This window comes from Callospermophilus lateralis, chromosome 2, assembly GCF_048772815.1.
Source record: "Callospermophilus lateralis isolate mCalLat2 chromosome 2, mCalLat2.hap1, whole genome shotgun sequence".
Classification (NCBI taxonomy): Eukaryota; Metazoa; Chordata; class Mammalia; order Rodentia; family Sciuridae; genus Callospermophilus; species Callospermophilus lateralis.
Genome location: NC_135306.1, coordinates 144,492,505 through 144,515,488, shown reverse-complemented (window position 1 = coordinate 144,515,488; position 22,984 = coordinate 144,492,505).

Sequence of the window (22,984 nt, the reverse complement as noted above, 5' to 3'; positions counted from 1 at the left end):
TAACTCCTCTTTCCTACTTCCCAGAAAATGGCATATTTCATACAAAACCTTATTAACTGAGTGGGAATTCAAGAAGCTAAGATGTAGGAATTATATAGCACACCAATTTTTGGTGATTCAAAGTATTTGTATAAACAGAGTTTCTACAAAATTTATTTGCCTGTAGCTCCTGTTCACCTGAGAAGTGACCCTGTCTAAACAATAAAAACAATATTATCCCAGGCTTGAGCAAGTTAGTCAAATATCCTAAGAATATAATTTCTTTTTACTTTGATAGAGCTAAATGTACCTACTAATATACTTTTAAAATAAAGACATATATATGAAAGGAATAGAATATCAATTTCTTGATCTCTTCCTAATGTTCACTACAACATATTTTTTTTCTTTTCAAAAGCCTATTGCAAAATAAACAGAACACAAATATATTTTCAAGTCAGTTAAACTAAAAGGGTTTTCTGCTTTAAATAACTGCACCAATGCAATTGGAGACTGTTGTGGCTGATATTTGAGCTCAGGTCTGATTGATGACAAAGCCAATGTCTGACCTGTCACCCTGCAATACTGGATGTATGTTTTTTCCTTCTTCCCTTCAATGAAATCTCTTTCTAGTAGGCCTTTATCTGTATTTGACCCTGTAATTGATAATATTCACCAGTGAATCTAAAACCAGTCAAATCTTTTGTGCATTTGCTTGTCTAGAACAAGTGTTAGGAGCCCTAAAAACTAAATTATGGCAAGGTGTCTCTTCAGCCACATAGTTGTTAAGACAGCCCTGACCATCCTGTTGAGACTTTCACAAGGTTTTACAATTCAACCTAAAATACCTCAAGGAGCCCGAGAATCACATAGAATATGGAAATTAAAACTCTCATGAAAAATCACACTGTCCTCCATTGTAATGTTCTCATTACTGATGATAAAGGCAACTATATGTCTGAGAGCTCCAATCAAGCTTTCCAGCACCTTGTAGAAAGATGTGGTGTCTAGGCTGAGGTAGGAAGCAGTCTAAAGCAGACACAATAAATGCTATTCCTTTCTTTTCCCAATCTCCTCCTATATGAATCTGGAAAATATTGGAAATTAATTTCAGAGTTTAAAAAATTGACTGGATCACACTGCCTTTGTTTAACTCCCCTTTTACCTAGTTATGTCTGTTTGACCCATGAAACTAACAATAAGGGCAACAAATGGTAGCCATTCCCAACAAAAGGTGCCATTGACTAGGTTATCAGAAGTACTCTGTGACACCAGGATTCCATATGGATAAGGCTTTGAGGTAATGGTTTTGATTTTCCCAGCATGCATCATGCTCCTGGTCCCACAGAGCTCTCTTAGAAGTCTACACACTGCTGAGGAATGCAGACAAAACTACACACTGAGAGGATTAGGCTTCTATGTACAATCCTTTTGTCTGAGTGAGGCATTTTTGAAGGAGAAAAGCAAAGTCTATTTTCTAATACATCCTTACTTTCCTAAACCAAGCAGTATCAGATCATACCTCTTTGTAGCTCCTGCTCATTGATTATGAAGGTGGGGTGCTAGGCCTTCAGCCTGAAGAATATAGCCTCAAGCTTACAAGTGATTCAGGCCTTGTGCTCTGGAGTTTATATGAAGAAATTAGACTATATTCAGGTCATACTGGATCTTAGCTATAAAGTTCTGTGGACAGAATAGAGGCTTGCAGTCCCACAGACCTCTAGCTCTATTACCTAGGAGGTATATGGAATTAAACAACTCTCCACTTTTCTTGATTGTAGTTTACACATTTATTTGTCAAATGGGCATGATTAATGTATCCCTGAAGTAATTGTCAGTATTGAATAAGAAAATGCAGGTAAAGTGTTTACCTCTGATACCTTGTAGTTGCCAAAGCACAATAATTTCCTTTCATTGCATAAGATATTGACAAAAACTCTTTTATCTCTCTTTTTATATTTCTTCCAGTTTAGAAGTATCTATAAGCCTATAAATGGGATCCATCCTGTGGGAAATAGAAGCCAGGGCTTCCCGTATGTACATGCTCCTGGCCAGGACAATGCTTGTGCAAGACTTCACCCAGCCCAGCAGCTGCACTTACAGGAAACTCAGGGTTTGATGGAAGCAAGCAGTAATGTGATCTTTCAGAGAAAAGCGATATTAATACAGGGAGATCCTGATAGAACATGATGGGAAATTGCTAACATAATAATGTTATATGACATTTTTGCCTCAGTGTGAATTCTGTCTGGGAGCCAACCTGCTAAAGAAAAGGATGCAGGTAAGTGAATAAATGGGGTTTTCCTTCCCTCTTAGAGAATGATCTGTGACACTCAGTACAGAGGATGGCAACATTCTCCACAACTAAAGCTGCCTTGCAAACCCTGGATCTCACCATGGTAAAAACAGGGGGAAATTTACCTACAAACTTGAGATGTTCTTAGCACATACATGAGAAACAAGAGTGTACAGTTACTGTGGAAAAATGGTCAAGGTTCTAATCCTGACTCTGTCACTTAGAGGCCACATGTCTGGGTAAGTCATTTAATCTCCTTCAGCTTCAGTTTCCTTATCCATCCATTTGGAAAAGCTAGTGTTATCTAATCTTAAGGTTGCTGCTATGTAATTACTGCAAAGGGCTTTGAACAGAGCTTGGAACATTGCAAGTACTCAAAAAATATAAACAATTAGTTCTCAACATAAGACCATGAGATTCTTATATTCAGTAATAAACTTGGGCTTATTGAATTGGGCATTATAATTTTTGAGTTAACCCAAATGTAAATATCTGATTAATATATTGAAAATATGAAGAAAAACCAGTTTCACTAATGTGTTTAATCACGGTTAGTTTTTCTGCCCATGCTTATTTATGGCAAGACTGAACTCTTCGAAAACTATCTAGTTATCTGCCATATTCAGAGTGCCCAATGTCATGTTTGGCATAAAGCAGTTCATAGATAAAATTTGGTTGAAAGGTTGAATAGGAATTGACCAGGTAATTTAGTAAATAAATCAAAAGATGCCAGGAAGATTCACATCATTTACAAAGTGTTTATATCCTCTCTTTTTCTTCATGTCTGCATGTTAGCAAGTCTTCAGAGCTAATTTTTACTGCATGGGGGTTAATGATAAAAGAGACCATTGTGAGAAAGGGCCACCTCTTAAGCCCAGACACTCCTTTCTCGTTGCATCCGCTTGGCTTGTGTTTATGTAAGCAAAAAAAAAAAAAAAAAAAGGAATGCATTATATTTTTATGAGCCTTGCGATTTATTCTGTTTTGTTGTCAGACCTTTGGGAATGCATTCTATAAACTTTATTGAGACAAGATATCTAGAGACGTTTGCATATGTCTGAGCTCAGCACAATATTACTTTTTAATGCACTTTTGACTTTGCAGGCAGAGGATACAGTAAAAAATGTAAAACAGCAGTAGTTGGGGCTTTTTTATTACCTGCATTTTGCCTTCCTGGCTTCAAAACAAACAAGTGCCTTGTTTGAATGAGATAAACTTAATAAGCATTAGTTTGGTAGTGTTACAAATGGGATATTTTTACAATTGAGTCAGAAATCAAGTCTTACTCCATGACAACAAGAACAGGGTATGCAGGGGATAGCATTCTTGTCAGTGGAGATCAGTGCCAGCTCTTTGTTCTCCAAATATTAAGAAAATGACTATTTAGTGTCTGGCAACAAAGAGGAAGATTGAAGACCTAGACTCAAAGGAACTTAGAGATGGAAGGAATCTCCATGGGAGAAAAAGTCCCAGGGAGTTTTAGGGACATAAGTTACACATTCAGTATCTGATCCTTATCACATGGAGTTAAAGAGGTCCAGGTAGCCAGCGCTGAACACATATGAAACCTGAACCATGGGGCCAGGCTGAGAGTTAGAACAGGACAAGAATAGAGCCAAACATGGCCAAACCTACAGAAAATGTGCTAAGCAATGACAAATAATGAAAAAACCAAAGTCTGCTTCTTATTCTGGAGTCAGCCAGGTAGGTATCATCAGGATGGGGCCTAGAGGTGTGGCACTGGGAGGAAAGTTGGTCAGAAATAACTCTGAGGCTCATGGTCTGCTGGTGCTCAAATCTGGCCATGTAAACAGCCTCTTTGTGTTTATTTACTTTTATTTTATAAGATACTATGCCAAGTATGATACATATAATACCTTAAAACCTAGTGGTTTTATTTATTATATTTTATTTTTATATTTTAAGACATTTAAGTGGGGTTTGCTCCCCGATTTATAGATGAAAAAAACAGTTGATGATTAGTTAAGAACAAAATTTATTCAAAAGTATCTTTCAGGCCAGGTGAAGTGGTGCATGCCTTTAATTCCAGAAGCTGTCCCATCTAAGGGAAAGCAGCCAGCACCCTCAGACCCCGGACTCCTACACTCATCTGCTGTCTCCAGCCCTGGGCCTTTCCTCTTAGTTCAGACCACTACACTACAGAGTTTAGAAATTTTATAATTATATATATATGTGTGTATATATACACATATATATAAGTTTATATACACAAAATGTACATATATATAAATTATATATAAGATATATATGTAAAATATAATATTTGTATAGCATATATTTATATGATATATGCTATATATATATTTATATATCTATATGATATATAAAGTATAATATTTATCTGTGTGTATCCTTTTCTAGACACTATCCACATGTGACCAACTGGTTAGTTGTACAAACATTTTTCAGAGAATTGACCCTTGGTCACAGTATCTGAGAAAAGTTACAGCAGAATTTTCATTTAAATATCCTAAACACAGACAAACCCTATACCTCAGAAAATCAAACAATCAATATTTGGGTTCCTCTGGTTTAATGGCAAGATGAAGTGAAAGGGAAAAAAATCAAATTAAAACCTTTTAGAAATATAAAGCATAAGGGAGGAGAAATTCCTTAACACTAGTTTTTTCTCTACAAGTAAGGAACTTTAGAATTTACAGTGTGCTTCCCATTCTTTGCAATAGTCCTGGATAAGAGCAAGGAAAGTGGACCCACTGTTCACTGGCTTGTGATTACAGAGCTGGGTAGTAGCAGAGCTTGGATTCAAACTCAGGTCTACTGCAATAATTTGGTAATTTTTTTCCTTCATGGTGCATGACTCCTACGAACATTTGTACTTGTATTAGTAGGGGTATTAGAAAATATGTTCATAAAAATAAATGGATATTATCTTCCTTTCCATACAAATGTATGTATAACCATCTGAAAGACATTAGTCCCACAAATGTAGCAAAGTCTAGATGTGGTCTGCACACATTGTATGTGAAGATTAGGTGGGAGGCAAGGGCAGAAAGTAGTGATGGAGATAGCCCTGGTTTCAGAATTGGACCACCAGGGTTAGTATGGGGGCTTCACTGTTAACATCAGGAATATTTCCTTTATCTTTTCTTCTTTGCTATCCAGTGATGCTGGTCAGGAGGCTTTTCCTGCTTATAGATCATAACTTATCATGTGATTTATTACAAAAACTTCTCAGTACAGGGCTAAGAAGGTGGTTGTGTCAGTAAGTTCTTGGACAGTGTTTGACGTATGACTCATTCTCAATAAGTACCAATACATACGCCAGGTGTCCTCTACTTGCTTCTCCATATCTGCCCTCTATCTTTTTCCATCCTGCTTTCTGCCCTAGGAGAGGACCTGTGTAGACTACATTCACAGTCTCTGGTGGCCCCTGGCTTCCACTGGTCCCACAGTGGAAAGTTTGAGGTGACCAATGGGAGAGAAGAGAGTGAGGTCAGAGTTTCTATTATTTAGGGTTTTCCCTAAAAGGTCCACCAGGGTTGGCTGTGTCCCTTGATCAAAGGTCAGTGCTCTTTCCAAATTGGGCTTGACATTCTCCTCTCATGCTAGACTCTACAAACTGCTTCCTCCCCTCATCCATTCAAACTTAGGTGATAACAACTCTCTATTGTTTTCTTTTTTTAATTTTTCTTTTTCTTAAAGTATTATTTATTTATTTATTATTATTTTTAATATTTATTTTTTAGTTTTCGGCAGACATAACATCTTTGTTTGTATGTGGTGCTGAGGATCGAACCCGGGCCACACACATTCCAGGTGAGCGCGCTACCGCTTGAGCCATATCACCAGCCCGGTATTATTTATTTATTTATTTATTTATTTATTTATTTCATACATGACAATAGTGGAATACATTACATTCATAATTATCCATTCACAGCACAATTTTTCATAACTCTCTATATAAAGTATGTTCACGGCAAATTATGCCATTATACATGATCAAAATCTTATTGATTTTTTTTGCATTACAATTCTTAATACACCTTTATACCACAATTTATCATATCTCTGTTTGTATATAAGGTATGTTGACACCAAATTCACATCTTCATACTTGTATTTTGTATAATGATGACCGTCACCTTCCACCATCCTTGCTCTTCCCATTCTTCCTCCATTTCCCTCTTACCCCTCTTCCCTATCTAGAGGTAATCCTCCCCTGCTCTCCCTCCCTCCTACCCCACTTTGAGTCACCCCCCTTATATCAAAGAAAACATTTGGCATTTGTTTTTTGGGGGATTGGCTAACTTCACTTAGCATAATCTTCTCTAATGCCATCCATTTCCCTGCAAATGCCCTGATATTATTCTTTTAGTGCTTATTTTTTCTTTTTTAAATTTATTTAGTTGTAGTTGGACACAATACCTTTATTTTATTTATATATTTTTATGTGGTGCTGAGGATTGAACCCAGGGCCTCACACATGCTAGGCGAGCACTCTACTACTGAGCCACAACCTCAGACTCCCTCTTTCTATTGTTATTTGGTTTTCTATACTGTCTTGTATGGCACTGTCCATGCTTGTATTAGTCCCTTGAAAGAATCCTTCTTTAAATTAATTAACCTATGTATTAATTTACTGATTGATACTTCTTTTGGAGTGTGGTACCAGGATTTGAACTCAGGGGCACATGATCACTGAGCCACATCCCTAGCCCTATTTTATATTTTACTTAGAGACAGAGTCTCACTGAGTTGCTTAGCACCTCCTTTTGCTGAGGCTGGCTTTGAACAGGCGATTCTCCTGCCTGAGCCTCTGGAGCACCGTTGGAATTGCAGGCATGAGCCACCTCATCTGGCCTGATTGATACTTTTGAAGAAACTTTTGTTCTTAAATAATCATCAATGGTTTTACTCATCTGTAAATTGGTGAGCACATCCCACTTAAATGTCTTAAAATATAGTTCTTTTAGGTGATTATATGTACCATACTTGGCATAGTTCCTTATAAAATAAATACCCAACAAATGTTCAGTTCTAATAGTAGTAATAATAATTATAAAAAGGACAACTGATTTGATATGATCACTCAGCCTAATTACCAAGATGCATGGGGAGATGAGAGCTGACAGGCTTCCTGAAATCTCAAAATACATCATTAATTTATTCATTCGTTTATCAAGCATTTGCTGAGCATGTTATTTGGTTTGTATAGAAGCATGAGCTTCTATTACCTGGTGAAAATACAGGGGTACCCATGACGATTCTGCTCTCCTTCTCACCATTGTATGGCAGAGGTCTGCATCACCTTTCCTTGAGAGGGCACCACATTCCTATCCTGTTTGCCTGCCTCCACTTTGCTAGTCCCCAGATCTCATGTGTCTCCCACACAGTGGTATTTGTTTTTCTCTTTTTAAAAAATTTTTTATTTGTTTTAATTAGTTACACATAACAATACAATGACCCTGACATATCATACATTTGAATCAGATGGGATATAATTTCTCATTATTCTGAGTGTACAGGTTGCAGAATCACATTGGTCATGTGGTCACGTATATACACACAGCAATAATAATGTCTATTTTATTCTACTACTACACAGTGGTATTTTAAAAACATAAATCATATCCTTGTTTAAAATGCTAGGATAGCTTTTATTTTTGTGGGGGGCAGTTTACCAGGGATTGAACTCAGGGGCACTCAACCACTGAACCACATCCCCAGTCCTATTTTGTATTTTATTTAGAGACAGGGTCTCACTGAGTTGCTTAGTGTCTTGCTTTTGCTGAGGGTGGCTTTGAACTTGCGATCCCCTGCCTCAGTCTCCTGAGCCATGCTAGTTAGGATGGCTTCATAATAATGAGGGCTCAAGGCCATACTCCTGGTGCCTTACAAGACCTGCTTTCCTATTCCATTCTTTTCCTGAGGCACTCTTCAATGTGCCTGCTGAACTGTGGCTGCCTGGCCTTGCTTGGTTCTTACCCCACCAAGGTCTCGCTTCAGGTGTCACTCCCTGTGTTTGAGATCTTATCCCCCAAACTGTCCACTTTATAGAATCTGTTCTCCTAGGCAGGATCCCCAGATTTATAGTACTTATTCCTTATTGCAACTGAGTTTTTTGCAAACTAGCTGATAAAAAAATGTTACCTGTACTAGAAGGTAACACTCACGATGACAAGGACACTGGCATTTTGCCCTCCATCTTTTCTACTGTCACCATGTAATAAGTGCTCAGTGATCACAACGCAGTCCCCATATCAGCCAAACACCATTTTGTTCCAGTGTTCCTACTTCTAGTAGGAAGTCCTCATGAACTATGAAAAAACTAAGAGATGACAGTAAGAATGCTACAAGAATTTGATACCTAGAATTAGATCACATGAATTCAAACCCTTCTTTTAAAGTGGAATCAGCATGAGGAAGTAACTTACTTTCCAGAAGTCCAATTTTGTCATTAAAATCAGAAAAATAATTACTACTGTATAAGATTTCTGGAGGTCTGAGTGACAGGATGTGTTAAAGGCCTTCAGTGCAGTGCCTGGGACAAAAGAAAAGTTCAATAACTCTCATGTTTTCACTTTCTATGATCACCAGGTGATCACTATCATCTTCACAGCAGCACTGCCTCATTCCAAGAAATGAGAGGCCTGTGGAAATGTGTGTAAAAGTCAGGAGATGAGGTTGTTATATATGAGGCAGCCACATAGTCTATCTCAATGAAGTGTCAAAAACAGAACTGGAGAAGTTATAGAGTATGGTTAGAAACTAGTTTTTCAGAAATTTCTCAGCGTCCTCTGGCATTAATCTAAGGAGTAAGCTTAGAATTTAGATATAGAGTCACTAACTATTGGAATGAGGGTGTATATGCATAGGAGTATTGGAGTTTGAGAGCTGGAAGGAGACTGGGAGTTAAGTTATGAGCATTTTAGGACTTAAAGTGGAAGAGCTCCTGGCAATGCCAAAATCACAATAATTCTAGGACATGTGGTTAAAGGCCGGAAGCTTGGAGGAAGATTTTACATTTGTGTATAAACATGTACATACATACACAAATACATATATATTCATATATGTAAATATTATATACGCACATCTATATGAATGTCTGTGTATGTGTTATCCAGATTTCTATTACTGCAAAAGTAACTAAGATAAATCAATTTATAAAGAGAGAGAGTCTATTTTGGCTCACAGTTTTGGAGGTTTTTGTCAATAGCCAGTTGACTCATTGTTTTGGGGCCTGGGGTAAGGCAGTGTGACATGTCGAGTGTGCCTGGTCAAGCAAGCCATTCTCCCCATGGTGAGGAAGCAAGGAGAGAAAAGAAGATGAGAACCGCATCCCTTTGAGGACATGGCCCTCATGATCTTCCACTAGCCCTCACTTCTTAAAGGTCCTACCACTTCCCATCAGTACCATACACTGGGCACTAAACTTTGAACACAGGCCTTTGGGGGACACTCAGTATCCAAACTATGGTGATGTATATACACACATAAAAATTTTGGGTTTTTCACTCCAGAGTTAGTATTATTACAAGTGAAAGCTGTCCCTGGCAGGACTTTAGCCTGGAGGTGGTTCCTTTTCTTGGCCAACATTCTAGTGAGAAAGCAGCATCATCAAGACCATTTCTTGGAAGCCAGGAGCTTTCTAGTAGTCTCAGACCCATTCACCTAACTGTTCTATAACCTTGTAATCTTTATGGAATGGTTGATTATTTTATCATGCTTGGAGAATGAGATGGGGCTCATAGTGTGGTTTCTTGCATTAAACTAACACTTTAACATTTTTCATTGTGATCATCCTCAGATGAATCAAATTTAAGTCCCAAATTATTGAAAATCATTCAAACACAGCATAGGTGTCAATAATAAGAAAAACTCATGGTTAATACTGAATTCCCTGACAGCCTCTTCTTGTGCTTCCATTTTGTAATGCCTTAACCACCATGGAACCCAGTTATTTCCATTGCTCCCAGAACAAAATAATGTGGCTGGTAAATAAAGAGCATGCCTTGGGGCTTGCCAATGCTAGAAGTGAAATCCAGGATTACCAGTAGGGTAGAGGAGAGGGACCAGGGGACAAAGGATGGGAGAGAAAGGGGTGATAATGGGAAACACTATTGACAATATTATATCATATTGTGTGCATATGCAAATCTATAACAATGAACCCATTATATATAATTATAATGCACCAACAAAATATGGAAAAGAATAAAGAAAAGAAATCCTAGCTCACTTCTAATAGGGACTACCTTCTCGGTCTAAAATTTGATCAGTAGGCTTGTTATTTTTATTTAATCTCATAAATTGTCTCAAGTTCCTAGTAGAGGAACAAAGAAAACAAATAATATTTATTAATATGGCTTCAATTATTCTCTTCATTTCTTAGAAGCTCAGCTTCATTATCTGCAAAATATAGATAATGGTACATGTCATGATGGTTTGTATTTTGGTACCCTTCCTTTATTTCAGGAAGAAGAGATATTTTGTAGATAATTAAATGAAGCCAAAATATGCATATATATGTACATATACATATGTATATATAAAGTACCTGTCAAAGTGTCTAGAATGAGAAACACAATTATTCTTAACTTTCCCTATTTACTCATTTTTTTCTCTTCCATTGAAAAATTAAAAAAAAAAGAAAAAGAAAAATCAACTTCCTCCCTCATTTACCTTATTTACCTTCATTTCTTCACCTCTTTCACCTTTTTTTTCTTGCAAAAAAAAAATAATAATGCACAGACCCATCATTCGCAAAAGAACATACTGTACATGAAGGGTATAAACCTGAAGAAGGGAAAATGCCTGACTTGAAGAATTTCTGCTTATTGGGGAGAAACAAACACATGTATTCACACTTCCATATTTAACAGAGAAATCTCACAATACTACACAATCACCAGGGAAGGCTTTGTTGGGAGACTGCAGGTGAAGTGGCCATGACCACTTCTTTTGAGTCTCAGGCATCTATATTTGTAAGCTAGAAGAATTCTCATTCTAAGGTTGGTTGGATTCTGGACATATGCCATTTCTTCCTAGAGGAGGAACAAATCTACCTAAGAAGTCAGTGTTTTGTGATTTGTCCTCAACTTGGCTAAAGGATGGCTGGAATGGTCATTCTCAGAAAGCACATTATTTGGCTCTGTGACTCTGTCTCATGCCTGCCAGGTTCTGTGAAGGAGCCAGGATTGTTAGAAAGCAATTCTTCCTCCTCTTATTTGTCTCTTTTGTTAAGTTTTGGGCTTTCTTTGCAATCACAGAGGAAGTTAGCTTTGAAGATACTGCAATCTGCAATATTTGAAAGATCAGATCTCTGTCTTTTATTGGAACTGCTCTTCCCTCCCACGTAAGCCCTTGTGATATAATCTGGATAATGAAAGTTTTACTGCTTGCATTTTTATATCTATTCAAAACAGTCCTATCCAGGTACTGGGCTTTTTTAAAAGAAGGCTTATATTACACTCTAACATCTTCATTGACACTGGCATTGAGTGGCTTAGATATATGTAGTCAATAAGTCTGCATTTTTGGCTTTACTTTTTTCGGATCTTTTGCAAGCAAACATCTTATCCAAGGATGTAGATGAGTACCATTTACATGAATGCTATCTACCTTGACATCTATGTCTATATATGTCTCAGTGGCACACCTGCCTTCTGATAATAGCATCCTACTTCTTTGGAAAATGTTCCTTCTACCTATAAAACCACATGATCCTAGTGAGATTAATGACTTTCAGAAGGCTGTCTCCTTGACACAAATGTGAGCATGTGATCCAGGTTGCAGCAGGATTTAGTAGTAATTTTAAAGTGGAAAATGGGGAAAAATCTCTTTTTTCCTGGTATTGTAACTTGGTGGGATGTGAGCCCCAGTGCTGCTCACCTCTCAGTTGGTCTAAGAGATGGTGGCACGTTGCTGAGGAAACCAGGTTGGGAGATGGAGAAGGGAACTGAGTGGAGCTTCAAATCCTGGTTCCAGTCCTAATGGATGCATCCTTATATACCTGTTCCACTTTCTGTTTATGGTATAAGCCAATAAACCCCCCAACTAAATATTCTAGTTTTAGTTGAATGTCTGCATCTTGTATGCATTCCCCTTGCCGGAAAAGAAATAAGCAGATCCACTTGCCATTTTTTTCTGTTTGAATTCCTATGATCTAACTAAATAGATAAGGTTGACTTTTTTTTTTTTGGTGAACAATGAGAAGCCAAAAATCTAATTAATTCTATATTTTATATAAGAAAATATGCTGTCATTTGTATGTTATTTTCCCAAATTGGTGGCAAGTTCCATGAAGATAGGGACCATGCATGCCCATCATTGCCCCAAATACTAGGATGTAATAGATGCTCATAAAAATGAGTCAATGGAATTGTATCACACATCATATTACAAAGAAAAAAATGAATATGCAGTCTTAAGCCATGGACTATCCATTATATTAAGTTTTCCTCCATAACTTTGCTAATATATGACAGAAATTGGAAGTAAATATAGATTAAATGCAGAGAGTTGATTTTTTGTTTTCACTTCTACAGCTTGCCCTCCCCAGTTGATTATGTGCCTGGTAGTCAAAGGGTTTCTTTAAAAAGGTAGACATGTCATATCATGCCTCAGCTCATAGCCACTGAGGGTCTCTGTGGTAGATGAAAGTTGAAAGCCCTGAACTTAACAACTTTCTTGAATCTTTGCTGTTCTTAATAACTTGCTTGACCTATAGAATAGACATGAATACACTGTGCAACTTCTGAGTCTAAGTATTATTTTTCCTTACACAGATCACCACTGACACTTTATGTATATATTTGTTTAGTGTATTTTCCCTAGATTATATTATAAGCTTCATGAAGATAGAGACTGCCCGACGGTTCATGGCTATATTCCCAGTACTTAGAACAGGTTCCACCACATAGTGGACACTTAATAAATATCTGTTTAATGATGAATCAAATTGGACTTACAAAATTGGATTGTTAACACCACATGGGTAACAAGGTAGTTCTCCAAAAATGTTCCCCTTCCCTGGCAGGAGAGAGGCTGATCAACTTAATTGTTATTTCCTCTGCTTGAATTTCTGCAATTTAACTTAATCTTCTATCCTTGCCCTTCAAACCTATGTGCTCTTGATTTAATCAGAAAGATCAGAACTATTGCACTTCCCTTTGCCCTTCAGCCACCAGCAGAAAAATGATTGACAGTTAATCATGTCTGGAGGGGATCTCTTCCTCTCTTTTGCCTTTCTTTGTAGGAGGATTAAACTAAGTTATGCCCTCAAGAAAAATAATTCTTAATAATACATATCATAACCCTTCTATTTTTCATATATATATGGTTTTGTTTCTCTCAATTTTAAGTAAGGTGGCAGTGCTCATAACCTTAACAGGAAAAGCAAAACATGCAATAGAAGAATAAGGGGTAAGTAAATTGAGATTGATCAAATGTCTACTATATAATGACCCTATGCTTGAACTTTCACTTTTCAAAATAGCCCTATTTTTCTTGATCTTTGCTTTTTCTGCAATTTAAATTTCTAACACCCTATGTCATGTAGAATTGCAAATTTATTCAATAGATGCCATTGTTAACATTAAATAGAATATGTCAAAATTTTAATTGTTTTAAATTCCTATATATCATCAATGCTTTTTTTTTCTTCATGTATATATATTGGGTAGTCTGAGAGTATCACATGTCCAAAAATCAACTGGCACCATATAACAGAAACTTCTAGAGGACAAAGCATAGGCAACAAATGCAAAATATACAAGTGGGACTGCATCAGACTAAAATGCAGCTTTGTCTATGTACTATCCTCAATGCCAAGACTGGTGCCAGTCCATAGTAGGTACTCAATAAATATTGCTATTGGACAAATACAATTAATTTATTAAATTTTCCATCTACCATCACTAATTTGATAAAAACTCCAAACCACAAGTCAGCATAATTTGTTTTACCATGAAGAAAAATTCTCCCTAGGAACTTGACATATTTAACCCAGTGATTTTACTCTATGAGGTATCATTTAATTAAACTTCATACAATTATTTCTATGTCTAATTCAAAGTATGTTATTAAACTTGGTCAGTGCCATTATTGAATATGATTGTTTCTCTTTGCCTTTAAATATAAGAATCTTTTCCCAAAAGCCATCAAGAGCCAATGATGGATAAATAACCTAGTATCAACTGCTTAAAGAAGGTTGCCCCAGTCCGTAGGCTTCCTGCCTCCAACTTTCTTACTGCCTGCCTACACACAGTTTTTCTTTCTCTGATGTTTTCTCTTCTTCTCAACTTCTATTAAAATACAATTCATTTAAAATTAAATAAATTTTAAAAATGTGTGTATTTTTATTTTCTGGACTCATGTTTCAAAATAGGTTCACACTGTGAAATGAGTATATCAATGTAATTAGCATATCCATCACCTTGCCTACCTATCATTTTTATGTGGAAAGAATATTTGAGAGCTATCCTCTTAGTAATTTTCAAGCATATGCTACATAATTATTAACTAAAGTCACAATGTTGTATGACAGATCTCCAGGACTTATTCAAATAATTAAGACTTAAATGTAAGACCTGAAACTACATAAATACTAGATGAAAACATAAGGAAAATGGTCCATGTCATTGGTCTAGGTAATGTTTTCTTGGATGTGATCCTCAAAGCATAGGCAACAAATGCAAAATATACAAGTGGGACTACATCAGACTAAAATGCTTCTGCACAGTAAAGAAAATTATTAACAATGTCAATGGACAATTCATAGATTGGAAGAAAATTTTTTACAAACCACACATTGACTAAGGGGCTAAAGTGTATAAGGAATACAAAAAAACTTAAGTGTTATGGTTTGGATGTGAGGTATCCCTCAAAAGCTCATGTGTGAGATAATGCACGAAAGTTTAGAGGACAAATGATTGGGTTATGAGAGCCTTAACCCAATCGGTGAATTAATCCCTCTATGGGATTAACTGAGTGGAAACTAAAGGCAGGTAGGTGGGGATGGAGGAGGTGGGTCACTGGGGCCATTCTTTTGGAGTATTTATTTTGTATCTGGTGAGTGGGGTTTCTCTCTCTCTCTCTCTCTCTCTCTCTCTCTCTCTCTTTCTCTCTCTCTTTCTTTCTCTCTCTTTCTCTCTCCTTCCTGATCATCAGGTGAGCTGCTTCCTTACTGCACACTCTTCTGCCATGATGTTCAATATCACCTTGAGCCCCAAGGAATGGAGCTGTCTGACTGTAGACTGAGAGCTCTGAAACCATGAGCCACCAAATAAACTTTTCCACCTCTGAAGTTGTTCTTGTCATGTTTTCTAGTCACAGTAGCATAAAAACTAACTAAAACAGTTAGTAACAAGAAAGTAAATAACTGTATAAAATAAATTGAATAAAAATATTTGAATAGGTGTTTTAAAAAGTGACGATGACAACAACAACGACAACAACAAAATAATACATAAGTGGCCAATAGTTTTATGAAAAATTGGTCAGCATCCCTAAACATCAGGGAAATTAAATTAAAACCACCATGAGATAGAACCTTACACCTGTTAGAATGACTATTATTGAAAATGTGAAATATAATTGTTGGAAAAAATATTAGGAAAGAGGAATTTTGGTACATTGTTGGTGGGGTTGTGGATTAGTATAGCTCTTTTGGAAGACAATATGGAGGTTCCTTAATAATACTGAATACGAGAACTAGAGTATGAATCATCATTCCACTTTGCAAACATATCCAAATAACATGAAATATACACACACTTATATATACATTGTATATTGAAAATATACACATACTTCCAAATTAATTGAAGCATCTGAATTCTTATTGTATAATACATTTCTAAAGATACCTTATGATGTCTTTTATTGGTGTCACCCTCCTGCCATATGTATATGTTCACACACAAAAAATCACTAGATCTCATCTCTCTATTCTATCTCATTACTGGTAGGAACTGCAGCTCCTCTGAGACTGTCTCCTCATTTATTTATTTAAAAATATCTTTAAGCAACTGGTATCAATGAAGTACTCACATAAGGACTGAGACAGAGGTAGACTTAGCTTTGTCTTTGTGTTAGGTTTCTGCTACTGTAGTGAAATACCAGAGACAATCAACTTAAAAATAGAAAAGTTGTTGTTGTTGTTGTTGTTATTTTTATTATTATTATTTTGGTTTAAAGTTTTAGTAATTTTGACCCATCTAACTTGACCCTGTTGCTTTTGGACCTGTGGTGATGTCATATATCATAGCAATAGTTTGTATCACAGGAAGCTGCTTATCTCATAGCAGCTGGGAAGCAAAAAGAGACAGGAGGGGATCAGGGTCCCATATTCCCTTCAAGAACACACCCTCAATGAACTAACTTTCTTCCACTAGGCCCACCACTTAAAGGGTCTGTGACCTAACAACAGCACCACAAGCTGGGAACCAAGCAGTTAATGTGGCCTAACCACAGCACTCCCTTAGAAATATAAATGCCTGATCCAGTCTACTTTCTATACCGAATATCAGCATTCTTAGTTTTCTGCTAGAAGGAATGACTAAACAATAGTAATTACTTACGTGCACAAACATTTTTATAGTGTCCATTAAAAAAATATTTATTAAATATTCCTAAATAAATACACAGAGTGACCTAGCAGTAGTAAACCTAAGACTTATATTCAAAGAATGAACTATTTTGCAAGGGCAAATAGTTTTAACTTACAGATAATGGATGTATTGCAAACAATTGCATATTTTGGAAAATGGAAAACAAAAACAGAGATCCATAGTATTTTTACTAAAGAATTCTTCATTGTTCAAGGCATAAATATTTTTAGTTATATAGCTCACACTTTGTATAGATTTCCACAATTACTTTGTTTCGGTTTTCTAAAATATCCATTTTGGCTCTCTTTTGGCTAATGTGAGAGGTGGATGTGGAAGATGCACATTAGAAGTGTCAATCCATTAATGACTCGACTAATATTTATTTAATACCCACTCATTTGATTCTGTGCCAAGTACTAATGCAGACTAGAGTGATTTAACAGGACTTTCCTGGAGGTGCTTATATACAAAGAGGAGTAAGTAGCATTACACAGGAGGTAACATGATACTACATATTTCTTTTTTTTAACCTAGGATCTCAAAAAAGAAGTTGTTCTTCCCACAGTGAGGAGTATGCGTGCTCATTGCCTTGGGAAAGCACAGAAGAACCTGGCAGATATTCCAACAGGGCACAGGACATTTAGATCAAGACACAGTAGTGGGAGGATTGCCATGCTATGCAAACAAAGAGGTAGAAGAGCCTTTTGATAGCTATGAGAACCACAGTCACTCGCTTAGAGAATCCCAAAGGATTGACCTTCAGAGACAAGGATTAATAAAGACTTGTCATTGAAGTAAACTCATGTGATCTTTTCCACAGAGAGTAAGAACAAACTGCTGGACCCCAGACAACACCCTGCCGGAAGAAGGGCAGGACATCAGGGTCCTTACCGCCTGCACTTTCAGTTCACGTCCTTGTATTATCACTCCAGCAATCCCTGGGCCTTATGGAGAACTCTAATCTTCTGGCCCTATAATTTCTCTACACCATCCAATGCCATTTTCATGAAGGGTTCATACCTTAAACAGCTCTGATTCTTTCATTTGTTAGTACAGCTCTGAGTTTCTCTGCTTTTTATTGTGGGCCTTTATGGTTTGGATCTTGGGGTTGTCTTTCACATCTGTGGATTTTACTGTTCCTAGTACTACCTGAAGTTTTATGGGACACACGTATTTAAATGTATCCCAAATCTCTTTCTCTTCCAGGCTTGTACGTCCAAGGCCTCTGGATCATCTTTATTTAAATATCTAATGGTTGCGTAAAACTCAAGAGGTTAAAAGAATCTTGTCGGCTAAACAACACTGTAATTTACTAAACTGTTCAAACAACAACAACAACAACAATAAATAAATAAATAAATGGTGATTCTTATTCTTTTTTTCCGCCCTCCCCACAACTCAGCCCAACCTCAGGTCCTGTTGTCTCTGAGATGGACCCACCCATCCAATCTTCCCTGGCCACTGGGTGAGCCCAAATGTCCTTATCTCTTGCCTTCATTCTTTAAGGCCTTCCTAATTTGTTTCCTCATCTCAATTCTTGCTGACCTTCCATCTACTAGGAATGAAATAGCTGATTTATTTTATTTTATTATGAAGTACCCAATATTTCAAAAATGTAATTTATATCTTATCACTGTGCCACATAAAATGCTTCAAGGGCTTTTGTACTGACCTTTAGAATAAAATACAAACTTCACAGCATGATTAACACATCAACCTAATGTGCCCTGTCTCCACTATGTACTATCGTCCTCTCTTTCCCTTGCTTAGTTATGGCCAAACTACACTAACCTCCTGTCCATCTATTCATGCAGCAAGTGAATGAGCCGTTTCTAAGTGTCAGGTACTCTTCTCCAGAAGTGGAAAAACGTGTCCCTGACACAGGAAGTTACATGTTAGTGAGAGAAACAATTAATAAACAAATATATAATGCCAGATGAAATAACTCTTATTGATTAACAGTAATTCGAGAGAAGAGAAAAAGAGTATGATTGGGCTACCACTGTTCACATGGTGTGGTGTGGAACATGAATCTTGGAGGAGGTGACCTTTGATCAGAGAGCTGAATAAAGAGAAGGTGTGAGCCAAGAGAATCCTTCTGGATGACTATTCAAGGAAGAGGGAGCAGGAAGACCACATCTTCTGAGATGGAAGCTGCCTGCATTTTGAAGAACAAAAAGGCCAGTGTGGCTAGAACAGAGTGAGTAACAGAAATGTCTGTATGCAAGTCTTGTTGGCCTCTGTCTATAAGGACTGCAGGTCTCAAAGTGAATGAGATTAGAAATCTCTGGGAGATTTGGGGGAGAGGAGCAATTGACTCATTCTGGTCCACGGGGGTAGATGATGAGAGGAAGTGATAGACACTCAGGAAAGTTTAGGAGAGGGGCAGTGCTTCCTGGAATGAAAGAAGAAGCAGTGGAGGTGGAGAGCATCAATCCACTTGGCTATGTGTTTTGAAAGGAATCCAAGCACAGATGACTGGTGGATTGGATATGCGTGTGCTGAACAAGTGTTTTCTGAATGGGCCACCTACATGTGTGTTGGCACATTTGTTCAAGGAAGGAAGAGCAGGACCTGGTTTTAGAAGGTGCATATCTGATATCACAGTATGCCAGAGCCAGTCCTTCTTTATCTCTCTGGATCTCTCTTCATTTAAAAAAAATGTACTTATTTAGCAAAGAATATTTCTTGTTTAAATTCTTTTTATTAGAGCACCGTAGTTATACATAAGGGTTCATTTTGACCTATTTATAAATGCATATAACAATTTGCTTCATTTCAACTCTCAATACTTCCCTTTTCCCTTCCCATCTCCCTCTCCCTGATGCCTTTCCTTTACTCTTTTACTCCTCCTTATTTTTATTTTTAATTGGTACAATATAATTAATACATAAAATTGGAGTGCATTGTGACATATTCATACATGATTGTAGCATGATTTGGTCAAATTCATTCCATAACTGTTCCACTTTCCTTCCCTTTTCCCACATCCTTGTGCCCCATTTCTACTCTATTGCTTTTCTTTCTATTTTAACAAAATCCTACTTTTTGTTTTTATTTCCTACTTCTTCATATGAGGGAAAATATTTGGCCATTGACTTTCTGAGACTGGCTTATTTCATTTAGCATGACATTCTCTAGCCATTTACCAGCAAAGGACATGATTTCATTCTTCTTTATGTCTCAATTGAATGCCATTGTGAGTGTATTTTATATATATATATATATATATATATATATATATATATATACACACACACACACACACACACACACACACACACATATATATATGTGTGTGCTTGTGTGTAATTAATATATATGTATACATATATGTGTGTGTATGTATGTATATATACATGATACTACATGATGTGTTTTTTGAAAAAAAAATAGAATTTTTTTATTGATTCATCTCTTGGTGGACACCTAGACTAGTTTCATAGCTTGGCTATTATGAGTTGCACTGCTATAACATTAATGTGTCTCTATCACTATAGCATGCTGATTTTAGTTCTTTTGGATAAGTACCAAGGAGTGGGAGAGCTGACTCCTATGGTGGTTCCATTTCTAGTCTTTTAAGAAATTTCCATACTGCCTTCCAAAGTGGTTGTACTAACTTGCAGTCCTGCCAACAAGGTATAAATGTAGCCCTTTCCCCACACTCTCACCAGCAATTATCATTGTTTGTATTCTTGATGATTCTCATTCAAACTGGGGCGAGATGAAATCCCAATATAGTTTTGATTTGCATTTCCCTCATGGTTAAGGATGTTAAAGTTTCTTTTTTCATATATTTGTTGACTATTTATATCTCATTATTGTTTTACAAATGTCTATTTAGATATTTTGATCATTTATTGAGTGGGTTAGTTTTTCTTGTTGTTTTTTGTGTTTTTCATACATTCTGGTTTTAATCCCTTGTCAGAACAGTAGCTGGAAAAGATTTTCTCCCATTCTGTAGGTTCACTATTCATTCTCTTGTTCGCTGTGCAGAAACTTTGTAATTTAATGCCATCTGTTATGGTTTGGATATAAGATGTCCCCCTAAAGCTCTCATATGAGACAATGTAAGAAGGTTCAGGGGAGAAATAATTGGGTTGTAAGAGCTTTAACACAATCAGTGATTTAATTCCCTGGTAGGGATTAACTGAGTGGTAATTGAAGTGGTAGGGTGTGGCTGGAGGAGGTGGGAATTGGGGTTTGGCTATGGGGTATACCTTTTGACCTGGAAAGTAGTTTCTCTCTTTGCTTACTGGTCATGATGTGAGCCTTCTATGAACTAAGATCTCTGAAACCATGAGCCCTCAAATAAACTTTTTCTACAGTTGTTTTTGTTGGGTCCTTTAGTCAAAGCAGCAAAAAATCTGACTAAAACATCATCTGACTTATTAATTCTTGGTTTTCTTTTTTTTTATTTTTAATTTTTATTGTTGGTTGTTCAAAACATTACATAGTTCTTGCTATATCATATTTCACACTTTGATTCAAGTTGGATATGAACTCCCATTTTTACCCCGTATACAGATTGCAGCATCACATCAGTTGCATATCCATTGATTTACATATTGCCATACTAGTGTCTGTTGTAGGATTGGTTTTCTTTCTTGACCCTAGGAGTCTGATTAAGGAAGTTGGTGGACTGCACTAATATGTTAGATTGTTGCCCATATGTTTCTTCTATTGTTTCCAGAGTTTCTGTTGAATTTCTAAGTCTTTGTTCCATTTTCAGCTGATTTTTGTGATCCATAAAAGAAAGGGATCTAGTTTTATTCTTCTACATATGGATATCCAATTTTCCCAGCACCATTTGCTAAAAATGCTATCTTTTCTCCAATATATGGTTTTGACACCTTTGTTAAAAATCAGATGGCTGAAAAAAAAAAAGAATCAGATGGCTGTATTTATGTTGATTTGTCTCTGTCTTCTATTGTATTCCATTGGTCTTAACATCTGCTTTTGGGCCAATATCATAGTGTTTTTGCTACAAATTTGAGTATAATTTGAGATCATGCTTTGTGATGCCACCAAATTCACTCTTGCTGTACAGAATAGCTTTGGCTATTGGATCTTTTCTTCTTCTATATAAAAGTTAGGACTGTTTTTTCCCCCTGGCTTTGTGAAGAATGCCACTGGTATTTTGATGGAAACTGCATTGAATCTGTAGATTGATTTTGGTAATGTGTCCATTTGGAAGATATTCTGCCTATCCATAAATGTGGTAGATATTTTCATCTTCTAATGTGTTCTTTAATACTTTTTTTTCCCTCTTCAGAGTTTTATAATTTTCACTGTAATGGCCTTTCAATTTCTTAGTTTTTCCTAAGTATTTTGGATGCTAATGTATATGAAGTCATTTTCTTAATTTCTTTTTCAGCACATTTATTTTTGGATAATAATAATGCTGTTTATTTTCTCATGTTGATCTTGTATCCTGTTATTTTGACAAATTTGTTTATCAACACTTTGATATCTTCAGATAGAGTTTTATTTTGGTGGGGGTCTGTGGGAGATGTCTCCTAGGTGTAGATCATGTCATCAGCAAAATGAAATAGTTTAACTTCTTCTTTCCTTCTCTGCAACCCTTTAATTTTCTTCTCTAACCTGATTGTTGTGGACAGAATTTCAAGAACCATATTGAATGGTGCCTGATTGTAGAGGAGATGATTTTGTTTTTCTATATTCAGTAACGGTGTTTGCTTTGGGTCTGTTGTATATAGTTTTTATGATGTTGAGGTAAGTTCCTTCTATGTTTTAGTTTCTTCAGTGTTTTTACCATGAAGGAGAGATGAGTATTGTCAAACTCTTTCCTATATCTATTGAGATGATTCTGTAATTTTTGTCCTTGATTCTATCTATATGATGAATTACATTTATTGTTTTATACATATTGAATCAGCTTTGTATCATTGGGATTAATCCAACTTGATTATGTTATATAATATTCTTAAAATGATTTTTGAGTGCAGTTTACTAATAATTTAAGGTTTTTTTCATCTATGTTCTTCAGTGATATTGTTCTGTAGGTTTCTTTGATGTTTTTTTTTTATCTGATTTTGGTATTGGGGTGATACTGACTTTATAGAATTAATTTGGAAGTGTTATTTCT